The sequence below is a fragment of the Onychostruthus taczanowskii genome, unplaced genomic scaffold (assembly GCF_017590055.1).
Source record: "Onychostruthus taczanowskii isolate IOZ18803 unplaced genomic scaffold, ASM1759005v1 scaffold21, whole genome shotgun sequence".
In the NCBI taxonomy this organism is placed as follows: domain Eukaryota; kingdom Metazoa; phylum Chordata; class Aves; order Passeriformes; family Passeridae; genus Onychostruthus; species Onychostruthus taczanowskii.
In genome coordinates, this window is record NW_024499351.1 from 7,823,903 (window position 1) to 7,849,508 (window position 25,606).

Genomic DNA, 25,606 nt, shown 5'->3' on the forward strand with positions numbered 1-25,606 from the left:
TTTGGAACAACATGGATTGGATCTGTCTGTCTATGGAACAAAAGCAGGAACAAATGCAACATAGCAACAAAATATTTTTTTTCTCAGCTTTCCATTTTGAACGGGCAAGACAATATAACTAAAAATGAAGGGGGGAAAAGGGGAAAAAGGAGGGATGAAGAACAGAGCCCTTTTATTTTTTGTTTTCCTTCCTTGGTCTTTCTTTCTTCCTAATAGGATTAAAAACTGATCTGTTTTGCAAAGAAGAACCCATCACTTGTGGGAAGCATGTGGCAGTCTTGTCTAGCATGACAGCAGGTTTTCAGTATTTTCAGCACCTGTGTAAAGCTATTAATGATTCATGGTTTAAATGATTCACTATAAAAATATGGTACAGTCTGTCAGCTTATTTTGTGATGAGTTGATATCACAGCAGAGTTGGTTCTATGAATTGGCAGTGAACTGACAACTCAATTTGAAAATAAACACCTCTGAAATTCATCCATTGCTTCATTTCAGAAAATCAGTTGGTTAGTAACTCTATGCATACCTGAACTCTGACATTACTGAATTGGAGATTAGCATCACTTTCCTATTTTCTCTTCAAAGCTGCACTTTTATTTCTGTAAAGGAGTCACTTGTTGGTGTGTCTGTGAAAAGAAATGGTTAATTTCTACCATTACCTGCTATTTTTAGTTTTAAATAAGTTATGTGAACTTTCCAAATATCCCTTTACCTCATTCCAATGCTTCAGGCTACACAGATGGGCCATTTCAGAATTCAAGAAGCAACAGCTTGCATCAATCACTTTTTCTGCCTCTCCTTGTGGGATTTCTTGAATTCACTGTTACTTTGCCCTTCTCATGCCTTTCCTCCATGTGACATGCAGCTCAGTCACAAACATACAGGTCACTTACCACTTGACCTTCACCACATTTTGGTAGATTTCAAAAAAAGAAAAAAATAATCTAAATAACTGAATAAAATAATTTTCAGGCAATAAAAAAAAAAAAATCCCATAATTTTAGAATGGCTGATAAAGATTATTGCAGAAAAATTTGAGTATTAACCTTTAAGGACCAAGAAATGAATAAGTTTAATTATTGAAGTTTGTCTTGAAAACTTTAGAGATACACACTTCAGTTCTCTAAAAAAACAACAACAAAAAATTTATATACACATGAGTACTTGCACAACGCAAGAAGCTCCACTAAAATTACAGGAACAAATTTCCTGCATCAACATTTGCTATCCTGGGGCCCAGGTACACCTGTGATCAGAAAATAGACAGAGACAGTAATTTGTAACAGGGGAATAAGCATGGCCAAATGCCAGGGCAAAAATGAAGAAAACACTTAGCAATATATAAGAGAGTTTTTAATAAAATCCTCTTTACTCTGTAATCTTTGTTTTTAAATCTCTTGGAATAATTGTTATTTTGTAAAAAATATAAAAGGTACTGTAATGAAGTGAATATCCAATGGTAAAAGTACAGTGGTCAGTGCCTTTTTCCTCGGTGTACTGAAGGCAGAGAGCTGCACTTTGGATAAAGAAGTTCAGCCATCACAACAGAACATTTTCTTAACTCAGCTGATAGTTGCACAAAAGAGGTGAATCCCATATTCCCTCCAAATCAATGTGTGCTTTTTAATTGAACTCATTAAAGCTGAGATCTCATACCAAGAGTAAAAATGTGCTGGATAGTGTTTCCTCCAAAACTGAAGACTGTGATTTTGGTTTAAGTATGACTACTGTCTCGTGGACCCCAAACTGGGCAAACCAGCTTCAAAAGTGGTGCATCAAACTGGGGAGACCTTCAGATGAATAATTTGGGGGCTGGAAGTGAGCTCAGATTTTTAAAATTACTTCATAAATGGTATAAAAAAAGGAAAAAAACTTGAAGAAAACACTTCCAAATATTTGCTAGGGAAAAATATTCCATTGCCATGACAGGCAAAGTCAGTAGAAAGAGTTTACTCTACTTTTCCATATCCAGATTCCAAGGGTCATGCATAATTGTTCTCTGCATCGCACCATGATAATTTACTATAAATTTGAACTGCATCAAAAGGCACAATTAATAAATACAAATTGCTATACAGTATTGTAGTATCTGGTAAAATAACTAGAACATGAAATAATGCAATTGAAAACCTCTATCCTAAAAAGCCTGCATTATGTAAAAAGCAACTTCTATTAGACTGTAGCTTGAATCAAAATTCTAGGCTCAATTTCCTTGTTCATTGCAAAATGCTCTGTTTACATTCTTGGAATGTTGCAAAAATGTTGTTATAAAAATATTAATAAACTCCACTTTTAAAATGCTCAACACCCTGTAAAACTAAACCTAATTTTTCCCTATGAATCAATAAAGCATCTCTCATTTCCTAGATTCTATCTTCCTGCCAAACCTTAAGTTTTTACCACAGTTTGCTAAGGATGTGCACAAAGTGGATCAGTGTTTCCTTGGTTTTGTTTATTTGTTTGCTTTTTAAATGAAGGGGGGAATAGATTTTCCCCTAAGAGTAGCCTTAAAAGTCTACATGTTAGGGAATTCATCTTTTCATGGTAACCTTCTTGTCCTCTTTGGACAAATGGACTTTCAGCTTCACAGAAGTGGGAGGATGCAGATGATTTTAGGTACAGCTGTTTAAAATATGTTCCTCAGGTTCAAATATTTTGCATGCAGTGCAAGCTATCCAAGGTTTACTGTAATTCAGACATATGTATTTTATATTTCAGATTCTCTTGCCTGTGCATCTTGCACTGTGAAAACTTTGCTCTCTGGTGTTTGATGTCATGTTTCCTGTGTGATTCTTTGACATTTTGCAGCAAATAACAGTGAGATGACAGTTAAGCTTTAAAGTGAACTAAAAACTCTGCTGCCAGAGTTTGAGAGGCATTGTTCTCTGTTGTGTCACATTTTTATTCTGACTTGGTGAACGAATGAACTCTGAGCTTCATATAATTGTGCTAGAAATGCTGAATATCTAAAATCAAACATAATTTTCTGTCCATTTTGAAAAACAAAGCCTGGAATATGTTCCATAATTTCTGAATTGGTGTGTTCTCTCAGTTTCATGCACAATGCCCTTAATTAATGCCATTTCTGCCATGTTAATCATTAACTTTTAACCATAATAAGGCAACTCTTACACCATCTCCCCACCAATTAAAAAATAGGATAAATATTTTTTCTCTCCTAAGACAATTATTCCCTCTATGTCTCACAAAAAAATTGGGCCATAAGTTGTAATGAAAATGCATGTGCAGAAGGTATGACTTGGGAATCACTTTGAAATAAAATGAGCAGTAATCTTTTCCACTATTTGGATACTCAAGTTTTACAAGAACATTAAAATAAGGTAGGTTTTTAAATAAAAATTGCTTGAAGTCTAAGAAGAAGTGCCAGGAAATCATACTCTGCTGGGTGATATGTCTTTGCACACTGTGGTCCATAAACATCTACACTGCAGTATTGATTATTTACCTATCAAAGTCACAATTATATAGATTGAGTGGTGTTGGTAGCATGGATTCAAAAGTGTCCTAGTGTCCTCATTTATTTGTCCTCGTATAAATCTGGCTGGTTTCTAGTGCAGCCTTCAAGATTTCTCTCTATTGCTCCCTTCCCTCCTTCAAATGGGAGCTGTCAGATATCTTTCCATTTTCTGGGGCATGGACTGATGGGGTCTGGGAGAAGGGGCAGTGGGCCAGGAGCAGGCTGGGCTGGGGAGGGGCCTCTTTGTGCTCTCAGGGCACTTTATCACACACTCCCCATATTATACTGAGGTATAATATATATATATGTGTATATATATATATATATATATATATATACCTCATATATACTGAGATGTTACAGAAACAGCAGCTCAAAACACGCAATTGTAGTCTGGTTTTCCCTCCTGTCCTGTGACATTTGAGTCTTCTCCTTGGATCTGACTGAAAACTTTTTTGCACAAACAAGCGCTGGCCTGAAAATGGGATTTCTGTCCAACCACTTTAATATTTCCAGGGACAGTAAACAAGTGATTGGAAAGCACCAGTGTGCCTGCTGTCCTAAGGTATTGTCATATAGATGATATTTAAAATAAGACTAACAATGGAAATTAGGATTAAAATTTAAAACTAAGATTGTGAAGTTATTTATTAAAACATCCAAGTGAGTCTTAAATTCAAAAGAAATAACATTTTTGTCATCTGAAATCAAGATAGCCGAAGCATTCTCAAAACAGGAGAACTCTTTTCAGGGAAAAAATTCCAAGTGTTTAACACATTTTTGTTTTGATGAAGCTGCATTCTCTGATGCAAAACCACTGGTATCCTGATAGTGGAGAGGTGTGTAATGTGAGTAATGTACAAACAGGTACAATCACAAGGTATAGGTGATGAAATTCAACCATCTCTAAGCAGGTGTTTAAGGTCTGAAGAAAAATTTGGATCCACAGCAGTTTGAGAGAGTTTTGCCACTGATTTTAAAAGCAGGAGGGTTTCACCTCTTTAGCAAAGCTTCAGCTTTCTCTCGATACTTTATGGGTTGGAAATAAACAGAAAGTTTCCTCATTTATTTTTCTGGGCTTTGAACAAGAATAAGAATTTGCAAAGTCACCTAACAATGGCACACGAGCATGATATCCCAGCTGGGGGACACATACATTTGAGGCACAATGTTGTGAATAATAAATAACTGAGTCACAATTTGGAGCAAAAATTTCATGCCTGAGTCCTTGACTCTGTATTTACAAGTAGTCACAAACCTTCCACTTGTTGCTGAAATGTCAGATATAATGATATTTTAGATGAAAGAGCAGCTCCCAAATCATATTTTACCAAACGAATAGAAAAGCTGTCTTCTAACCTTAAGGGAAAAAACAAGGAGTAAAAAAAAAAATGCTCACAAAGACAGAAGTGAACAAGAGAAAGACAAGACTGTCTGCTTTTGTACAGTTTTTTGACCACAATTTGATGCAATGGTAACAGAGGGTTCTTCCTCTCAGCAGTGCCAGAACCTCCTACTACCTAAAGTTAATGAAAACACAATTCAAAAGACAGTCCTGAGGTCAAAATTTGGTACATGCTTTTTCTCTCTTTAGCACTGCCAGTTGCTGCACAAAGGTTTCCCAGAAGTCATTAGTGTTTCAGCATTCAATTTTTACAAGACAAAATAGAGTAGAAGTTAACAGAGAAATTCTGCCTGTAGCTTATGAGTTGAAATAGAGCTTTTATTAACATGAAATTGATCAAGTTGTGCTACTAACACCTAGGGCTAGGCAAAATACTTTTGACAATTAATTTATTAAAAAATGTGATTATTCCAATTCTTCACAAATCCAGTGTTTTCCTGAAAACACTGAAATATCAAAATAAAAACCCTAAATAATACTAGTAAACCTGATTGGCAAATGAGTGATAGAGAGACTTCTGATGAAAAGTGGGAGTCCCTGGATTTTATTCATGTATCAAGAGGTGAACATGACTTTGATATTGCTACCTTGGACATCTTCACCATGCAAACATTGTCCTTTTTTTCTCTTTTAAGTGCCTCATAATTGTGCCAGAAAATGACTCAAAGACAATAAACTCTTTTTGTACCAGGGGAATTTAAAGGAAGATGATGTTAAAATTATATTTGTATTGAACCTCCTCAAATCTTCCAACAGAAGAATTCAGATCTCTCAAGAAAGGCAACTGGGAACAGAACACAGAGTTATATGCTAAATGTATTAAAGAAAAACCCCAAATGAAGAAACAAAAACCTCCAAACCCATATCCTCTTTTTAATCCACAGTCTTCAGAATATGATTCCTTTTAACCGCTTAAAAGCAGCTGTTATTGTAAGATCTCCTTTAACATTAAGGACCAGATCTCCAAAAAATTACTGTGCTTAATTTTTTAGTTTTTATTTCAGCCAGACAAAAAAGTAATAATCAATAATCCTGTGAGTCAAGCCCATTTCACTTCCCCCTTCCTCTCACACCCTGCAAATATTTTGTTTTCACTGCTGAAGTGTTTTTCACACAATTTTTTGTTGTCAACAAAGTGTTCAGTTTGATTTGCCTTGAGAGTTAATTTACCTGAATTTAAGTAAGAAGTTCAAAGGCTGGACCTTGACTAAGCAATTCAAAGCAGATAAGAATATTTATTTATGAGTCACTTCTGTTGATAGAGAGAGATGAAGGTCTTGAAGGAGAGCTTGTTTTAAACTCTCAATTACAGCATCTTCTACAGAGGAAGAAGATGATATTTGCTGCATTTTTTCCCACTGTCTCTTCAAGTGATATTTCCAATATTACAGAAGCATTAAGTTCTATGGCCAGCTCCCTGGCAGAGTTAAAGGGAGCAGGAGCACTGATCCCAAATGGCCAAGCAAAGGTGGTGGGACACTTTCTGTGCACAACCAGTTGAAGAGCTGTTCACCATGGATGACACAACCATTAGCTCTGCCCTTCTACACTCTTTCCCCTCTCCCCTTTTAACAAGCACAGCCTGTTCAGCTGATTAAATGCAGTGTACCTTTGAAGATCTCTCTGCAAAGCCACCTGCAATACCTGAACAAAGTCTGACTCTTGCCAGGTGAGGTCTGATTCCCAGTGGTTCCAGATACAACCTCTTCATCATCAGCTTTTTATCAGGCTCTTTTACCTGGGTAAAATCTTCCAGAAACTGCACCATTTTATTATTCACTTATCATTTCAGGAAACAAGAAAGTTAGCTTTTTTTCTTTTTTTCTTTTTTTAGAGAAATTCACTGTACTAACTTCAAGATACGTCAAAAGATGGTTGTGGAATGGAAAATGCAACAGTGGATTTTCAAATTTTGTTTTCTGGTCACCGGTTGTTTGTGATTCCATATTTCTATGACAGAGATAGTAAATATGTATTTGAGAAGGTTAAAGACATTTTGACTTTTGAGCTTCATTCTACTCAACTGTGCCAAACTCATGCCCAAAAAGGCAGATGTGGCAAATCTCAAGAACAGAGATTTGATTCACACAGATTTCATTCAGACTTTTATATTATGAAACAAGCTGTAAAATACAATTTTTTTGTCTTGTTCCTTATTAACCTTTCTTTGTAGCAGTGTGATTGGAAAAAAAAAAAACTAACAAAGCTATTTAACTGTTTAAAACAAGACCTCATATAAGAAGTGTCATTTTTCTTCTATGCATCATCACCCTTTTAATAGTGCTGAATTTTATATTTAGTTTTAACTAATAAAGTTTTAGTGTTTGGCACACAAAACTGAAATAAAGCTGTAGTATTGTACTGTATAACAGTGTGTAATAGAATGGGGATTTATTCTTTCAATGATGTATAAGAGGTGGTACTTCCCAAAGCTATAGCAGGAGCTGTAAATTGTTAGATGCTGTGGTCAGTTTAATGGTAGAAAAAGCTCCATTGATTGGAGTCATTAAATAATTTATGTTAAAAGAGCCTTCTGGAGTTTGCTTCTGCCAGCTTTTCAAAGCAAGGTCAGCTGCAGAGTCAGAACAAGTTTTTCAGGGGAATTGTGAAACAATTTTGGAATGCTGCATGTGTCAGTCTTCCCTCATCTCCATTTTTGGACACAGTTGGATGCTGAGTTAGGTGAAGGTGTGGTTTCACCCAGTGCATCTGTCCTTGCATTCTTATTCAAAGAGGTGCCATTGTCTTGGTGTTCTTAACGCAGCAGTGCTTTCCTAGGAGCCAAGGAATGGTACCTGGCTTTGCTTGCAAGTGTCTTTTCCTTTTTAAAACCAGCAGAGCAAGGAGGTTGTGCAGACTGCTTGCTCTCAGGGGGAGTCCTATCTGCAAGTCATCTTTACACACACTCTTTGTAACAGCTGAAGCACAAGGTTGATTGTCGTGGGGAAAGTGTCAGTAAGTGGGCTGAGGCAGTGAATTGGGAAGCGTGTAAGAAACATACTCCTCTGTGCAGGCTATAATTAACATCATTTTAGTTTTGTTTTTTAGTCTAGTTTTTGTTTTAGTTTTCAAATCATTTTGAACGTGGGAAAGGAATAGAAGTGGTGTGAAAAGAAAATAGATTTAAAATCATATATTCCTACACACTATAGAAATAAGGCAGTTCAGCCACAATGACTCAGGGTTTCAGACCAGCATTAGTTGTACATAATCAGGTGCTGCTTCTGAGACTGCATGAGAAAACCTCCAGATGTGGGCATATCACTGCCAATCAAACAGAAATGTTTACAGGTATCAATGATAGCTCAGCAGCTGATAGACACAGGAATGTGATACATCTGCCATGAGATCTGCTACCCCCATGAAGAGAAAGCTGGCAGACTTCTGTATCACTCATGTTCAGGAGTCTTTGAATGCAAGTACTGCTTAACAGGCAGTGCATATCAAGAACACTCTGGGAAGATTGGGTAATTCTTTCTGGAAAGAAGATATAGAGACTGAGAGACAGCAAAGGACGAAATGAGAACTAATACAAACATTGTATTGAAATATTTTTAAATTCAAAATCTCATATACAGAACTCATACGCTTGAATCTCTTTCAATTCTGATTCAGCAATGAGCTGCATAAAGTAAGAAGAGGGAATGAGTTATATTAAACTTTGATGTATAACACTGTAATTCTATCAGTCTTAAACTCATGGTTGTGCAGTGTCTGTAGCTGGAGTTCCTCATCCTTGTTTGTGAATATACCTTTTCATCAGAAACTGGAATGTTAACGTCTGTGCCTCTGCAGGTTTTTTATGATTGGATGAGAGTGGACTCTCCTCTATAAAAAGAAAGATTTTAAAAGTTCTCTCTGGAGTTGTTTGAAAGATTTTGATAGATGGATTTCAGTATGAGAGAAGTGCTTCCTAGTAGTTGAAGGGTATACATACGAAGAAATAAGATTTTTATTTTTGTTTAACAGTAAAAGGGCTTCAACCTGTGTGCAGTCTGAAACTGATGGGGAAAATACTAGGTTGAATGGTCCGGGAAGAATTCCTACCAAACAGGTTTTACAGAATGTGGTGTCCAGAGACTGGATTCTCAATATTTGAGTTATCTAAAGTCAAACTCAACCTCCCCCCCAAATCTAAAAACCTCGAGGAAGCAGTCTGGCAGACTTTCCACCTCTAATTGCCTTGAGCTTTGTACACCTAATCTCCGCCTTCCAGAGCCACAGAGCCCAAAAGAAAGCAGAGGCTCTTTCACGCTTACCTTGACTGCACAACACAAAAGGCCCTTTGTAAGAAGACACTGTACAGTCCTATATATCCTAAGGCACCCAGGAGCTGCTAAAGCAGTAAAATGTCAACTTTTAAAATTCAAGAGAAGATTTCTCTTCAGGCCACCCCTATCTCCATAGTAACATAATTCAGCAAAACACATTTTCATAAACTAAAGAGTATCTTGTGGCAGAATTCTTTACTTTCAAGCTCCCTCTAACCGCATTTTTAGAGGGATCAGAATAATCAAAGTGAGTACTTTCAGCATTCCTTAAAATCACAGGCATTTCCCACAGCTGAAAGGGACATAGTGAGGACAGGGCCAAGGGAATGGCATGTTCTTCTACTTGTTCAGGACATACTTTGTGTTTGACACATCTGTATTTATTTCAGGCAAAGATGTGGCAGTATTGATGGCTTTTCCTCTCTTTCATCCCAGAGATAAAGGTTCTTTAACTGAAATTTTACCAACAGAACACTAATTAAAGAGACATCATTACCAGAATCTAAACCAGAGGTCCCCATTTGAGCTGCAACCACTTAGCTAGGAACAGTTTATTTTGGATTTAGCACTGTAGAGTAAGTATTTTAAGCTTTCAGCTGACCTAGGAGCTCTTTGCATGTATAAAGTGACCTGTAAGGGCATTGCTGAGTCTGTTCTGAAAGAAATAAAATAAATTACTTGTTTAGAAGTCAATCTGGCTTAGTGTGAAAAGTGAATTACACACTGTTCAGGCTCTGTGATTTATTGTCATGACAGGATATATATATATATATATATATATATATATATATATATATATATTTTTTTTTTAATTTCCATATTTATCTAATAGTAATTATACAGAAAAAAATATCCTTAGCATTGCCTTTACATCATCCTGAACATGGCACCTCTCTTTATACATGACAGCAGGAAAAAGATGCCATAGTATGCAGTTATCTTTATTTCCTACTGGAAGCAGTGACAGTAACTGCCCATTGTTTTGTTGTGTTTAACACAATTAAAAAAGAAATAAAAAGGTAAGTCTCCAAAAATGTCACATCTACTTGAAAAGCAAAAAAAAAGAAAGGACCATTTTAGTCCTTTCGACTAATTAATAAATTCAGCCAAAGCAGCATCTTATGTAGCACAACTGAAGAAACTGGAAAAATCCCAGATGTATATGCAGTGTTTAATTACATGGTGACTCCAGTAGCTTCATTAACACAGCTGTGTCAATACTGGGGGGAAAGTTGAGAGAAGTATCTTTTGGCAATTACAGTCTCTTGGAAAACTCTGAGAATCTTTTAATAGTTAGGTGGAAATCATACGCTAGGTTTAAAAAGGGTGAAGTAATATTGTTAAATAATTCCTCTTTGAATACACAAAATGTCTTGAAAACACTACAGCATCATATATCAAGGTATGAAAAATGGTAATTTAGATTTTTGAAGGAACTGTGGCATAAATTTACCAACAGTTAAAATTGTTATGTTTTATTGCACTTTTAATTTCTGGGATTGAATTTTATATCAGAGATGGTAAAATGAGACAAAATCTTGGGTTTGGAAGGATGCAAGCATGTTCATTCCTCTTAAAAATCATCTGTAAAGCCACTCCTCTCTTCCCCTCCAAAATAAAATATGTATCAGAAATGGGAGCAAACTCTGTCTGCCTGAATATTTGTCTGTGCCTGATTTAGTCACTACATGCTGCTGCCATGGACAAAGAGTAAAATGTAAATAAAAAAGTATACCTATAAATAAATTTTATCAGTGTTGCGGTTAATCCTACTTAAGAGAGCATGAACATCCATTGGGTGCCCTATGCCCTTTATGAGAGCATATATCATAAAAGCAAGGGGAATCCATGTCAGACTGGTTTCTAATGGATGTGCTGCCCAGCCCAGGAGAGGCAACATCCAGGGGTTTTGGCTTCTTTTCAACAAGTCTCTCAGCAATTAACTGGATTGCAAGGCCAAAGCCAGAGCACTCTAGGAAGAGCCCTGCAATTTTCCTGAGTTGTCTTCCTTCTCCACGTGGATTTTTTCTGGGTTGAAAATGTCAGAGCTCTTTGAAAACCTTTTCCCAAATATCCTAAGTGACTGTAAACTGCAAGTTTACAGGTGCATTACATTCCTCATCAATAGGAACAATACCACTCTTTTAGCACAGACGTTTCTCCATACTCATTTCCACTAAGTGGGTAAAGGTAGTCAGCTACAATTACTCAGCTTTCAGAGTTCATGGTTTTTTATGATTATCTGAGTTTCAAGTGTTTGAAAGGCTGGACAGAATATATCTAACTAGAGAAAAACTTGTTAGATTCCAGGAAGGTCAGACTTGTTTAAAGCATCTCTTTCTTCTTTCTTTCAGGTATGAGAAAATGTAAATGATATAAATCATAAGGAAAAGAAACCACAAAAAAAACCCCACAACAACAAAGCCCAAATGTACAAGATTCTGAAAAACTGTGGAGGGAGGAGATTCGCTTGGACACCTGAGAGATTGTCTTAATACTATTTCTACTCTGTCATGGGAATGAGTTCTAGGACAGTAAAGGCTATAGATGACTCAAGGGGTAACATCTTTAAATGGAGAGATGGCAGGTTTACATTAGATATTAGGAGAAAATAATTTACTGTGGTGGTGGTGGTAAGACACTGGAACAGGTTGCCCAGACAGGCTTCCTTATCCCTGCAAGTGGCCATGGCCAGGCTGGATGGGCCTTGGAGCAGCCTGGTCTAGCTAGAAATTGTCTCTGACCATGGCAGGGGGGTTGGAACTGGATCACCTTTAATATTCCTTCCAACCCAAATCATCGTATCATTCTGTGATTTTGCAACTGACTTGTCATTCTTGGGGCCATAGTAACCCTGTTCCATCCTGATCAAAATGAATGATCTCAGTTACCTGATGCCCAATGAACATGTGCTCCCAATGAACATGAGTGGGCAGAGCACAGGTGTGCACACTGCAACTCAAACCACACTCCAAACAAAGCCTGGAAAGAGTAGTGTCTGTCACAGCCCTACTTTCACTAGGCTGGGAATAATACAGAATAAAAACAAAAATGCCAATTTTTAGTAAAATCCGGTAATTTATAAATTCTGATGGAAACTGATAACACTGAAGAAAATCAAAGAATCCCTAGAAAAGTGTGGGATTCAAAATTCTTCATTCTCTGCTTTGCCCCATTGATTAAGTGCAGCTGGTTCTACTACTAGGGGCTGGAAATCTCATCAGCTCTTTTTAATTTTTTCATGCACTGTACATTACACTCTTTCAGCAGGGCTGCTATGCTAGTTCTATTTCTTTTCTGCCTGCAGGCTTCAACCATGACAGCTTTAAGGTCTGCATATGAAAGTCAGCATGCAGTATTTACAGAGTGGTCATTTCTACTTAGTCTCCCACTGTCTTCACTTGGATTTAGTTAAGAGCTTGCACCTGCAAACAAAACATTTCTTTGGACCTTTATTTTTTTACCTTGTCCTTCCAAAGCACAGAGGGGGAATAAAACCTCTGATTTTAAGAGTCAGTAATTGTCCAGACTAGAAAGAAACATTAAAAACTAAATAATAAAATTTAAACCTATTACAATAATTGTTCCAGATATAAACATCACTTTGTTCATTTTTAACTCTCAGTTGTTTTTCACTTCCAATGTTGATCACTAGCAACACTCAGATTAGGCATTCCAAATGCATTGATGGCAAATAATGGCACTGCAATTAAATACTTTCAACATATTAAACAACTATTAAAATTACTTATGTAACTACTTTATCTATTCATAGATGACAGCAAGTCATGTCATAACATTTCCCTTAAAAGCAGAAAGCATTGTTAATGCATAAGAATACTATGTTAGGAACAATAGTCATTATTTTAATTATAAAAATTGAAATCCCAGAGTTGTTCCTGGGAAAATTTCTCTTTGTTTATATTATGCAATGATTTTAGAATAGCCAGCACAAATTGATCTTAAAAAATAAAAAGAATCCTAATTGCATGACATACTTCAACACTGTCCCACTTCTAACAGGAATAAAAAAAAAATTCTTCTCTTTGTTCAGGATCACTTGAGAATGCAATCTCATTTTAAGTGATCACTCCTCCTAGAGTAGAAATGTAGCCCATATCACTAGAGAATAAAGAAATTAGTGCCTGGGATAAAAACAAGGCAACACTTAGGCCTTTCATTTCCTATAGTGAAGAAATAAGGAAATAGTATACTGAGAACAAGAATATTTCATTTTCCAGCAAGAAGTGTGATAAAAGCCTGAACCTTTTTTGGTGGGACAGATATTAATGACTTCTATGAAAGCAAATAGAGATTCAGGGTGTTGTTTTTAGAAGATAAAAGGGAAAGGCATTGGTTAAAGAGATAACAGGGTAATTAACTAGTCATAGTTATAGACTAAAATACTTTACAGAAGCTTAAAATGCATAAAACAGGGACTCATCAGATTTAAGTAGGCTGTTTGTTTTAAAGCAATAATTAATTAGCCTCCACTAGAAGTACATTTGGAGTGCTTGTAACCCCAAATCATGCTTTTTTCAGCATGTAAACTACAAGAAGTATCCCTGATTTCAGCTGCAGCCTATTTCTCAAATGCTTGTCTGTCTTTGAAGTACCTGCAGCTGGAGATGAAGCAGCTCTCAAAAGAGAGAAACAGGATGTTTGAAAACAAATAGTCTTTATTTGTAGTTTATTTAGCATCTCAGGCAGCAGAAGTCACCCAGTTGTAAGCAAATTTAAAAAGCATTTTTGAAAACTAACAAAATTAGACATTAATGGTAATTTAAAGGCAAAAGGTACTATGAGAAATGTGAAAACTCCAAAGAGATTTTTACTCTTTTGTCTTTTTCAGTCATTCTCACTGCAAGTTTCCTAGCTGGTAGGTTTTAATCTACACCCTTTCCTAGAATCTATATTTGCAGCCCAAAATATTTTTACCTCTTTTCAGTGGAGGATGAGAAGAAGAAATGAACATAACATTCTTGGGTATAATAAGTCTTAATCAGAAATAAGAAGTCATTGGCTTAAAATTAGAGGGGGAATAAAGCTACTAATTTTTTCTCAAATTACTCAAATGCTTAGGACTGAAATTTTTCACTGTATCACATTTTGTCTATAAAACTATCTGCTTGCTTTCAGTAAGACTACTAAAGAACAAATTCCTCAATACTATAAGGAAAAGAGACAGAGGAATTGGAATGACTGCTTGTTTTGCTCTGTATTATCTTCTGTACGCATTTTCCTGTTAGCTGTAATGGGAAGTCACAGGTTTGGCAGATGTGTGTGGGATGTGGAGGGATGTCCCCACATGATGTTTCTGCAGTTCCAGGAGTGAGACCTGAACACAACCTGTGCAGCTTACCAGTCCCTTCCCTGTGGGCAGATGTGATCCACTTTTCCAGTGTTACTTTGCTAATGTACATGTGAGCAGAGCTCATGAAGCAGCATTCAGTCCAGTGTTCTGATCTCCATTTACATCAAGATGGGAGTTATTCTTCTCTCTTTCTACATGTCCTACATATATGTGACTATGCCAAATACCTTTTTATTTATCCATTTGTCTCACTTTTATTAACAGTGGTTTAATTCCAGCACTGTTCACATGCACAGCTGAGACAAAGTTAGAGGTACATACACCCTTTTACTAGCAGAGCTGCAGAGTCTACAACATGCAACCCACCTACCGCTTTTAAAGCTGCCCCTCCTACCAGAAGAGTTGAGGACTCCAGATTACACCATTATGGTGATTTCAAAGGAATATTTTCTCATTATAGAGGACAGCCTAAAACTGGGGGGCAACGACAAAACACCTTGTCAGCAGCACTTAAGTGTAGTTTGCAAGGGCTTCAGTTGGGAATGAACTCGATGGGAGTGCACTCAATTTTCAAATGCATCATATTGTTAATGGAAGTAAAAGTCTTGGGGATAAGCAGAGAGGTAATAGGAGGCATGATGTGCTGACTCTTCAATACCAGCATTTGCAATGTGACATGCAGCTTGCTCTAAAAAACAGCTTTTAAAGTCTTCAGGACAGTGCACAGAAGAGTTCTGCATAAACAGTCTTTCTCATTTCTGAATATAAGTGATGACTTTGGGAGAGAATATAGGCAGAAATGATCCACAAGAGTTTGGTTTGGTGCATATCAGGCTGAATTGTCAATTTCAGACTAAGTGTGGAAATTATTATAAAATCTTGCAGGTGGACATTGGCTGGACTAAAAATAAGCAGGTACCCTCACAGAAATGAGGGGCAGATAATATCTGGCTGCATGAAGTATCTCAAGTTTGTTCATATACTCTTTTAGCAGACAATGAGCTGCACTATGCTGCACGCCTTGTATTTCCAGCATATATATATATTTATCTTTACCTAAAGAAAGGGACTGGACTCTCTGTTGCTTGTCATATGTGTTTGGATGGCTGCTTCATAATTTTCCCAAGCTTCTGAAGTCCATGTTTAAGACAGGCTGTCCATGCTGGTGTTCTTAAGGGACTATTTTTAAAATCAGCTTTCCAAGAACAAATCAGTTTATAGTATTCTTCTGAAACAAACCACCCCTTTGCCACACTGAATGGCACCCTGGGATACATGGGCCAAGTCCTGTGTGAACCTGTGGTGCTGACTACCCTCTCCTGTGCAATCAGGATGCCCTTCCCAGGAACCCTCTGCCTCTTGCGTGACAGCGGGTTTGACCTGGGTCCTGGGAATGCCTGCATCCAGACCTGTTCTACAGCTCTTGACAGGAAATTCCAGATTGACATAGGACCAGAGGTAAACCCCAGCCTTCATCTGAGGATGGCCCAGCCTTTCTGCTGCAGGATGGCAGCTATCCATGAGGAAGTTTCTATGGCCTATGCTGCAGCCAGACTAAACCCTACTTAGGGTTTCCCCAGGGACATATGTCAACTCCTCTGAAATTATGGTCCTTCCTCTACCACCAAAAGCATCCATTCCCTAGCAAAATACACTGCAGCAACTGATTGTTTTCTTCAGTGGGTGTGCTGTGGTTTAAAACCAGCTGGAAGTGAAGCTCCAAGCAACCACTTCCCTTTCCCCCCAACCTTTCAAGGGAGAAAGGGTGAGGTTATGGGTTCAGAAAAAAAAAAAATACCAGCAATAAACCACGGACAACAAGCAATAACAGCAACAATACTAATAACAAGTGTATGAAAGAGAGTGGTAATATGTCAAATGCTCATGGAAGTCTGACGGACCCAATGCTACCATGGCCAGTGACATGTGTCTTCCTGAGACAAAGGAGAAAATGGTGGATGTCACTTCTGACAGTGCTTTTGGCCCTGAGACAATGATGGACAAACCCTCTGGGATGGAGTACTCTGTCCACATGAGCTGCACTGCACCGACCCCTCCTTGCCACCCACCATCTCTGTTCACCACTTTGCTACCTTGGAAAAAGGAACAAAATGGCTGTGCTTCTGTGTCATGTCCATTTTTCTTCCTCCAGAGCCACAGCTCCTAGTGCTGATGTGCACAGTACAGAATAACAAACCTGGATGCACACACCTGGCTCCAGGCTCCGCCGCCCTCACGGCAACGGCGAGAAAATGGACACTGTCCTGGCCAAAACTGGGGTGACAGGGTAGCATTGAGTGAATCAGTCCTGGCATTGCTTACCACGCATCCACATCTGCTCCCCAGTGCTGCAACAGGCTGTGGGGAATGTGCAGAAACTCTTTGTTAGTAGTCAAGACAACGTCAGGAAACAATGAGGTCACTCACGGACTTCAATAACAGCACATCACTTCTCTCACATTGCTTTTCGCTCACTTCTTCTCAAATAATAATTGTGCTAGCTATTTTTGAATGTCTGTATCTAGTCTCCTAAGGTCAAGGGCCTTGGGAATGGTTGACATGAAGGCAGTTATAAATTTTTAAACAAAAAATCTTAAATATTTTTGAATTACAACCAGTTTTCTGAGCTGGCTGAACAAAGTTCCCACAACACAAGAGAATACGTGCTGTTCATCTATATTCATTTAAAATGGATTTATGGTATGTTATCCTTGTCACAATGGCTCCCATATATAATGGCTCCTACTACTCGTGCTACTCACCAAAATGTTTATGTAATAGATCATTGTCTTCCATTCAAGGACTTTGTATTTGAAATAGAAAATAAGAATAGTTATAAATAATTGGACTTGTGGAGATGACTTCCAGCTCCACATAATGTATTGTGGCAACTCACTTTGTTTTGAGAACAAAAAAATAAACATCAAGGTTTGCTTTTCAGAGACATTTGGCAGAAAATAACCGTTCATTCCCAAAACAATGGAGAGCTATGATTTTAATTTAGTTCTGTTTTACTTCTGTTTCAAAGCAGATCCCCAGAAAATAGAGTTTTCCTAAAATATATTGAATATTTTCAACTGAAAATCAATGCTGGAATATTGGAAAAGTCTACATCCTATATATTCAGACTAAGTTCTCACACCTGCACATCTCAGAAACCTCAGCAAGGCTCTCTTAGAAGTTGAATTCCATTTTGAACAAAGGGCCAAAATAAAACCTCACTTCTGAACATCTCCCTTAGACACTTCATACAGCACCATGTTTGCTAACCCTCCTCAAGTGCTGCTTGTTGGCTTCCCATCAGCACTGTGTAATGCTCTCACAGTGTCTACTGCTTTGCCTACTTTTCTGACAGTTTTCCTTCTGAAGTTTCTTTCTTTCTATTGTCAGCCTCTCTTTATAAAACCAGTCCTCAAAGTAAAACATACTTCTCACATGCTTTCTAACTCTGTCCTAATGTTCTCCTACAGACTCTGTGTAAATCAATGTCCAATTACATATCAAACTTCCCACAGCAAGCAGGGTAATATCTTAGCCCAGTGGTCTGTGGGGTTTTATTGTTGTTTGTTGTTGTTGTTTTTAAATGCTGTACAGCAACACAGTAAGCCAGAGAGCTGACTTAAAGTCTGGGTAAAGGTTCCTGCTATTTTTGAGGAAGGAATTGAAAGAAAGAGAGAGCACTGTTCCTTTAAATGAGCTGACACTTTAATAGACCCTAATAAATACCTGTAGACTTGAGAGAGCTATGCTGATATAGACTGCATGAATTTGGTCTAACAAAAATAATTTTTTGTACATTTTTCAAAAGGCAAAATCCTTTAGGGGTTCTTTGTTCACACTGTACTTGCAGTAGTAGATAAACAGATCTTCTTTCAGTATTTCCATCTTTCTACATGCTTCTCCTGTGAGTTTGTCCCAGCTGAAAACACTCTTGGTGGCTCAGCAACATGAAATACATCCCTTCTGGCAGAGGAAGCTCTTGCAATACTTTGCTGCAGCGCAGGTAATTACCCAGGAGATGCAGGCAGGGGCTTCTCAGGCTCCTTGCTGAATTCATTGTTTCATCATCTACACATCTCACATTTAATTATTTCCATTGAGAAGCAGTTTTTGAGGAGTTGCTGGTTAATCAGCATGCGAGGATTGCCTGCCTCCTGCACTTTATTAGTTTTGCAGACTGAGTTTATAGCAGGATCATTAGTGTAATACTGGATTACATAAAATCTAGACACTTATGGACTTTTGAGTTGCTTCACCTGTGGAAAAAAACTTTCATAATTACTTCATCAAGCTTTAGTTATCTGTCTAGCCCAGACAAACTTGTGCCAATATGCCCTCTAAAATGGGCAGTTAGAACAAAGTATTTGTTGAACTCTTTATGACAAGTATTTCTTAATAAGGTGTAAGCACATTTCTACTGCCTGCTAAAACCACAGTAAGACATTGTTGTGAGGGAAGAACAGATGAATTTTGATTTTTTTTTAATTGGGATATTATGATAATTTTATTTTTAGATTGTAATTTGTGTTTTGTCTGAAATTAGGTGTTAATTGAGGTTAGATTTTCAATACTTAAAGCTACTTAAAATGATAATCAGTTAATTTTTGCATGTGGTAAATGTGTAAAATGGTTAAAAGGTGCCCAAGTTTCACTGATTCTTTATCTAAGGGAATCTTACAAGAACAGTCAGTATTGGTGTTAGGAACTAAGCAGGTTGTTTTGGTGATTGGCTAACTAAATCCCTTTTGTCCCAGAGGAGTCCCCAAAAAGTGACTTTTGAAGCTTTCTGTTATCATTTATAGTTTTAGCACTGACATTCTTTCATTCACCTCAGTGGGATCTTAAAGGCGAATTTGAAATTATTTTCTTAAACATAGTCCACATTCCTAGGTGGAATCAAAGCTGTATTAAATCAACCTGTTTGCCTGAACCTGGTACATACCACAAAGTACACTGTGAAACCCTGGCTTACTGCAGGATGTTTTATCCAAACTTATTGATCCAGCTAGGGAAATCACATTAAACAACATGGTTTACCACATTTCTGCTCTTGTAGCTTTGGCAGTTAGTGCATTGATTTCAGCACCTTTTTATTTTGAATGACACCAGTCATTCAAAAAAAATACAGGCAAGTTTTTATTTGTCCTGATTAAAATCAGGGTCAATCAGATTTCTGAGCATCTGTATCACATTCGGGGCAAATAAATGTATTTATCCCTCAGTGATACCTAGCCAAGTCCTAGAGTAGGACTTGAATGATTGACTGATTGAAACTTCTTCCTCACCCCTTAAGAAGTGAAGATTTTCAGAATGCTGAAGAGAGAAGAAAATGAAAGAGCTGTCTGGAATGCGGTTACAGCTGTGATTATCAGTATGTATGATAAACTTGTTTTCCTGATACTTTAACAAGATTTATTTATTTATTTATTCATGTAAATAACAGGAATTCATTATCAAGTTTGGCTCATTTAAAAACCAGTATAAAAAGCTAAAACTCAAAACTCATAACCCACGCTTATAAATTGGATTATTTGAGGAATTTTGATATACAGTCACATTAAAAGCAGAATTTCAGTTTACAATACAAAACGAGAATTTCAGCTTATAATACAAAATATTCATGTTTTCTTATAAACAAGAGAAATACATCTTAATATTATCAAACATCAAATGTAGTGAAATTGTTTCAATTTTTATTTTAAAGTAAATAAAGAAACAAAACTCTAGTGGTGCATCCTCCCCATCCCAAGCTGCACTGTGACCTCAGAGATGCTCATTAGGCCTCAGCCTTGATGAACAGCACCTGGGCTGAGCTCCTCTTGAGCTTATCAGAAACGGTGTCTGTTCCCAGGAACTGGTGCTGTCTAATAAGCTCCTGTTGTTTGTGTTGGTTTTTTTTGGGTTTTTTTGTTTGTTTGTTTGTTTTGTTTTGTTTTTAATGAACAGCCTTGGAGACTATTTTTTGCCTGAATAACTACGCAAGCAGGAGATTTTTGTTCTCAAAATTTCAAAAGAAGTTTCTGGCCTGAAGTGTGTCCAGGATGAAATGCTGTTATGACTAAAGCCCAGTCTCTTGCAATCCTGTTAACAGGGGTCCAAAGCGAGACCCTTTGGGCTCTCCTGGAGGGCAGTGGCAGGACCAGCAAAGCCCCTCTGAGTGGGACCCCCCAAAGCCAGCAGCTCTTAGGTTTTCTGGATTCAGAGGCTGCTAAACATCCTGGCCTGACAGCCCCATTCCTCAAGGCTCCACCCTTTGCCTGCTGAGAAGTTGCAAAGACAGCTGAAATGAGTATTTCACTGCCTGAGAGGGGAACTTTTCACAGGTACCTCGTACAGATTCTTCATACCTGTGTGCATGAAAGTGTACACATGCGATGGTGAATGTACTAGGAATGCTGCTCTCCTACTTTCTTAATTACTTCAGATTCTTAAGTAAGCTAGGTCTGCAAGTAATTAACTCTTGTGGTATTGTAAATGCTACATGAATCCACTGCTAAATTGTTAAACATAACTTATGAACTGAGTAAATCAAATGCTGATAAGTTAAGGCGCTGTTTAGTTGAAGTTAAGTGCTGTCGGGCCTTTATTTCAGTTTGGATGGATTGTCTCTGGATTTTTGTTTGCTTTTCCTCAGGGTGACTTAACCATCTAGTAAGAGAGTGAACCTTGCCAATAAACTTTCTTGTGCTGTTGCTTTTATATTAGACCTGTTTTCACTGATAACTTTGCTGGTGATTCTTTAAGAGATCTTAAAACACTCATTCAAGACAGAAACAAATCTTTCTGAGCCTTTGAAAAGCTAAAAGCAAAGCTGAGAAGTTCTTCAGACAGCTTTTTCATGGAGTAATATTGCCTATGTCTGCCTTTAGAATTACTCTTCTTTCTTGGTATGCTACTGGGTGCTGCAGATTGAAGCACTATATTGCCTCCAAGGACAGGGGGAAAAAAAAAAACCACAAAAAAACCCCCGAAAACAAGCAAGTAAAAAAAAAAAAAAGAAAAAAAATGATCAAAAAACAAACAAACCACAAATTCCATAATGACTTCTCTCATCTTCAAGAAACTATTCAGAACAGAATGAGGTTGTCCTCCACAATATTTTCTTGGGACCTTTTACTTCTTCCATGAAAATTTTTACACACTTTTCTACACCTTTAGATAAACTTTTCAAAATCAGAGCCTGGGACTTACACAAAGCAATTACAAAATGTGAAACACAAGCTGGCTGACAGATCTTCTTCAAGCAGAGACACCAGTAGGTCAGAGAGAATTCCTTTTTCCCTGCATTGAAATGACCACGGGAACAAGTTCCATAAAATTACTAGAGGAACCATCACCTGACACAAGGTTTCCAGACTTATTAGAGTGTACATCTTGAATTGTGATACAGCAGAAAAGTCAATAGTCTTCTGTCTGACCTGTGATTAAATTGAAGCTGTAGAAGGCAGATTGTAGATTTGTGATGTAATGTGTAGAGAAAAGGAGAAAAAGGATGAAAATAGTAAAAAAGGTGAGAAAGGAAGTAGGGCGATAGGAAAATATAAGAAGTAAATGCAATTGCTTTAGAACATCACTACAATATTAAGTCTGCCATTCACAGAGGAAAAAAAAAAGCTCAAAATAACTGAGCAAGACGCTACACACTTTTAATTTGCCTCTCCAGTCACATCCCTCCTGTCCTTTCAGAATTGAAAAGGAGCCACAGCATGCTTCAGGGTTTGTGAAGGCATATTAATAACACTCACTACTCAGTAACTAAATAATGCTTCCTGTGTAGATGTGATTTTAGACCTAATTTTCACATTTAAATGTGAAGACAAATGTTGCCTTCAATTGCCAGACAAGATCCCAGAGAAAACAAATATGTGACTGTCTAAAATTCTTTGAGGAAAATAGACTCTACCAAAGCACAATACCGTAAATGTAGTAATTACACCTCTAATACAGTCATAAAGGAGATTTTATTATGTGCTGAAAAGAAGTTTTAATTTTATTGTTTGCAAAACAAGCCAGAGGAGAATGGTTTTACTGGTATAGTTCAAGAGCCAAGATGACATAACAGGGTCTTCGTAAAGTCTCCTTGATGGTCTCTGATGTTCCTTCTGGAGAAACATCTCTCATTGACCCCTCAGGGAATTTGATCATTCTAAATTAAGTTTTTTTTGGATGCTTTAGGGTTGCTAATATGTGACCTCCTTATGCAAATAACCTCCTTACCACGCTTCCCAGTACATTATTTTCTTGGTTTTACCACTGAGCTTCAGCTTTACAATTCTCTCATTCCGCTTAATGCTTCACCTTGCCCACTAAGATTGTAATATTTGTAGATCACATTTGTGGCAGCTTCTGTTCCAGCTATATTTTATTATAATTTTTCTATATTTTGGTTTTTTTTTTTTTTAATTTATTACACAGAAACCTACTGCATCCTTACTTTTCTTGTTAAGCTGTCCCATATAAGGGCCTAAGCAAAAAAAAAGGCAAAATTATGCAGAGCTCTTAAAAAATTGTTGGCCTAAGCAGGGGTGGTTATGCTAATTGTCTTCTCCATGGCCAGACAATGAGAATTCATTTTAACTTGAGTGGTGAGGAAAGTATTAGCAGAGGGTCTTCCTGGATGCAGCATTTGTCCTGTCTGAAGTGGGACACAGGACAGCTTTAGAACCACTGCAAGTTCTCTGCCAGATTTGTGTTGATTTGCTGCACTTGTAATTTAGAGAAATTTCAGGACTCTTGCCAACGAATGTTTTGCCTACTTCTGCCAGGTGGATAGTCTATGAATTTGTGAGTTGTGCAGAAGAAAATAATTAGGTGGCATTAAAGTGCACAGCTGTAAGCCATGAAAAGCTGCTTGCTGTGCTGGTAGGATCTTCTACTAAAATAGAGACAAATAGAAACTCCAGTCCTTTGGAAAACCAGGCCTTCTGTGTGTATAATGCTGCTACACATCTTTCATATTCCTCTCTTTATTTAGTGTAGATCCAGCTGTTTTATTTCACAAAAATATTTCTTATTATGTAGTCTGCCTCTATATTACTTCTGAATCTAATGTGACATCTCATGCAGCTTTATTCATAAAACTCATAAAGTCTTTTCTATTGCCAAAGATGCACAGTCCTAAACATTTCCCTGACAATTCAGTTTTAAACTAATCAAAAAGCTCCTTTACTATTTTTTAATGGACAATAAGTTGTTGTTTTTCATATATATGTATAATTTTTTTTTATAATTATGAATTAACATTATATTAGTCAAATTATGTCTTCTGCTAGTTAGGAAGGTGTAAGATGGGAAATGGCAGAATAAAATTTGGCTGGCAGGTCTTGGTGCATGCATTCTCAGATGCTTTGTAATTACATGCATAGCTGGTAGTTTGCCCACAGTTTCTCTGCCTTGGCCAGTGGCACAGGTGGTTACACCTGTGCTAGGAGGTGCAGGGTCCAATGTCAGTCTCATCCTCACAGACACCTCATTTCTGCCTGTTCTCTGGTTCTTCTCAAAACTGTCTCATCGTCTGCGGTTCCAGCTATGTTCTTTCCCTTCCCACTTCCATGGCAAATTTTTATTTCTCCTTCCTGCATTACAGAATTATTGCCAGGTTGTTGGCACATGTTCCTGACCCATTTCAGTCTACAGCTGTCAGAACTGCCTATTTCTTATCAGCTGCAGGTGCTACAGTCAATTTAGACTTTACATTATGCATTATAAATGTGTAGATATATGAAAATCTACATCTTTCAGTACAGAAATGTTTCCAATGCTTATGATTTACTTACGATTTCCTGCTTCTGAACACCAAGAGAAATAGAAAACAAATACTGTTTCTTCACAAAATACGAAGCCTTGATGAAAAGCCTCTAGAACTATGTACTGGAACACAACAGTTATCAAATTTTGCTTGATTTTACTTAAAATTGAACAAATAACAAGTTCTTGTAATGTTATTCTCAGAAACAACTGAATAGTTTTATCTGAAGTATTTCTTAAAAAGTGTGATTACTTAGCTTGAAGCAACAGAGCAAGAGTTTAGAAAAATCAAGAGTATCTAATAGTGGAAAGAACAGCCTCACGACAAGTTGTACCAACACTGCAACTTGTATTATATTTTCAATATAAATTGAAAATATTTTTAAGTAATAAAAATTGAGTGCACACCAAGTGTTCTGAAAACATGGAAGGATAACTAAAATATTCAAAATCTAGCAGAAGTAGTTGAAAAGTAGTAAAATATATTAAAAAATATATTGGAGACCACTCTCAGAACAGTTTAAAATTCTCTCTGCCATTCAGTTATTTATCAGTGTTGGTTTTGTTACTGTTGTTATGAACATGCTGGGAAAAAAATCCAAACTAATCTTGCCATGGAGTGATTATTGCTTTATACACATAACATTTGGAAAGCTTGTCATGCAAAGTATTGAATGCATACGTGAATGATGATAGTTTTGTGGGCTTTTTCCTCAGCATGAATGAGAGGCCGTAAATCTGGTCAGTCATATATTTGTGCCATGCACATTTTTTAATTCTATGAAAAACAACTGTAACTTAAATCATAAGGTAGTGTTAGTGATTCACTTCAGCTGATAGACACAGCTCCTACAACACTGCAGCAATAACAAATTAAATGCATATTGCACTGCTCATGAGTCTGCTCCAAAAGCAGTAGGCAGTGGAAAAGAAGAACTGCATAAATGAACACTGAGAAAAGAAACTATTTATTTATTTTTTAAAACTTAACTGCAGCTGTGAGCTCTCCAGGCATCATATTTGACAGTATGCACTGAGAAGTAAAAGAATTTACAACAGCTCAGACCTGAGCACCCAATCAATAAGATAGCAAACAAGTCCAAGGTAGCTGACTGCAGTACATACCACCTACCTGTGTGAATGATATAAGAACTAAATTTAGTACAGCATATTGCAGTCAGTTGGCTACCACACTCTTCTGCCCTACATAATGACTCAAGTGTTGCAGTGTGTTCTCTGTTTATTGGTATAGTCCATTTTAATTGGACTTGTTTTCATTTTTGGGCAAGCTGCTGAGAGAAAACATTTCCAGCAGTGGAAAAGGAGAATTAGTCATACACCCTCCCACTCTCGCTTGCAGGTGTCTCCGAGGACAGATGTGGGCTGGG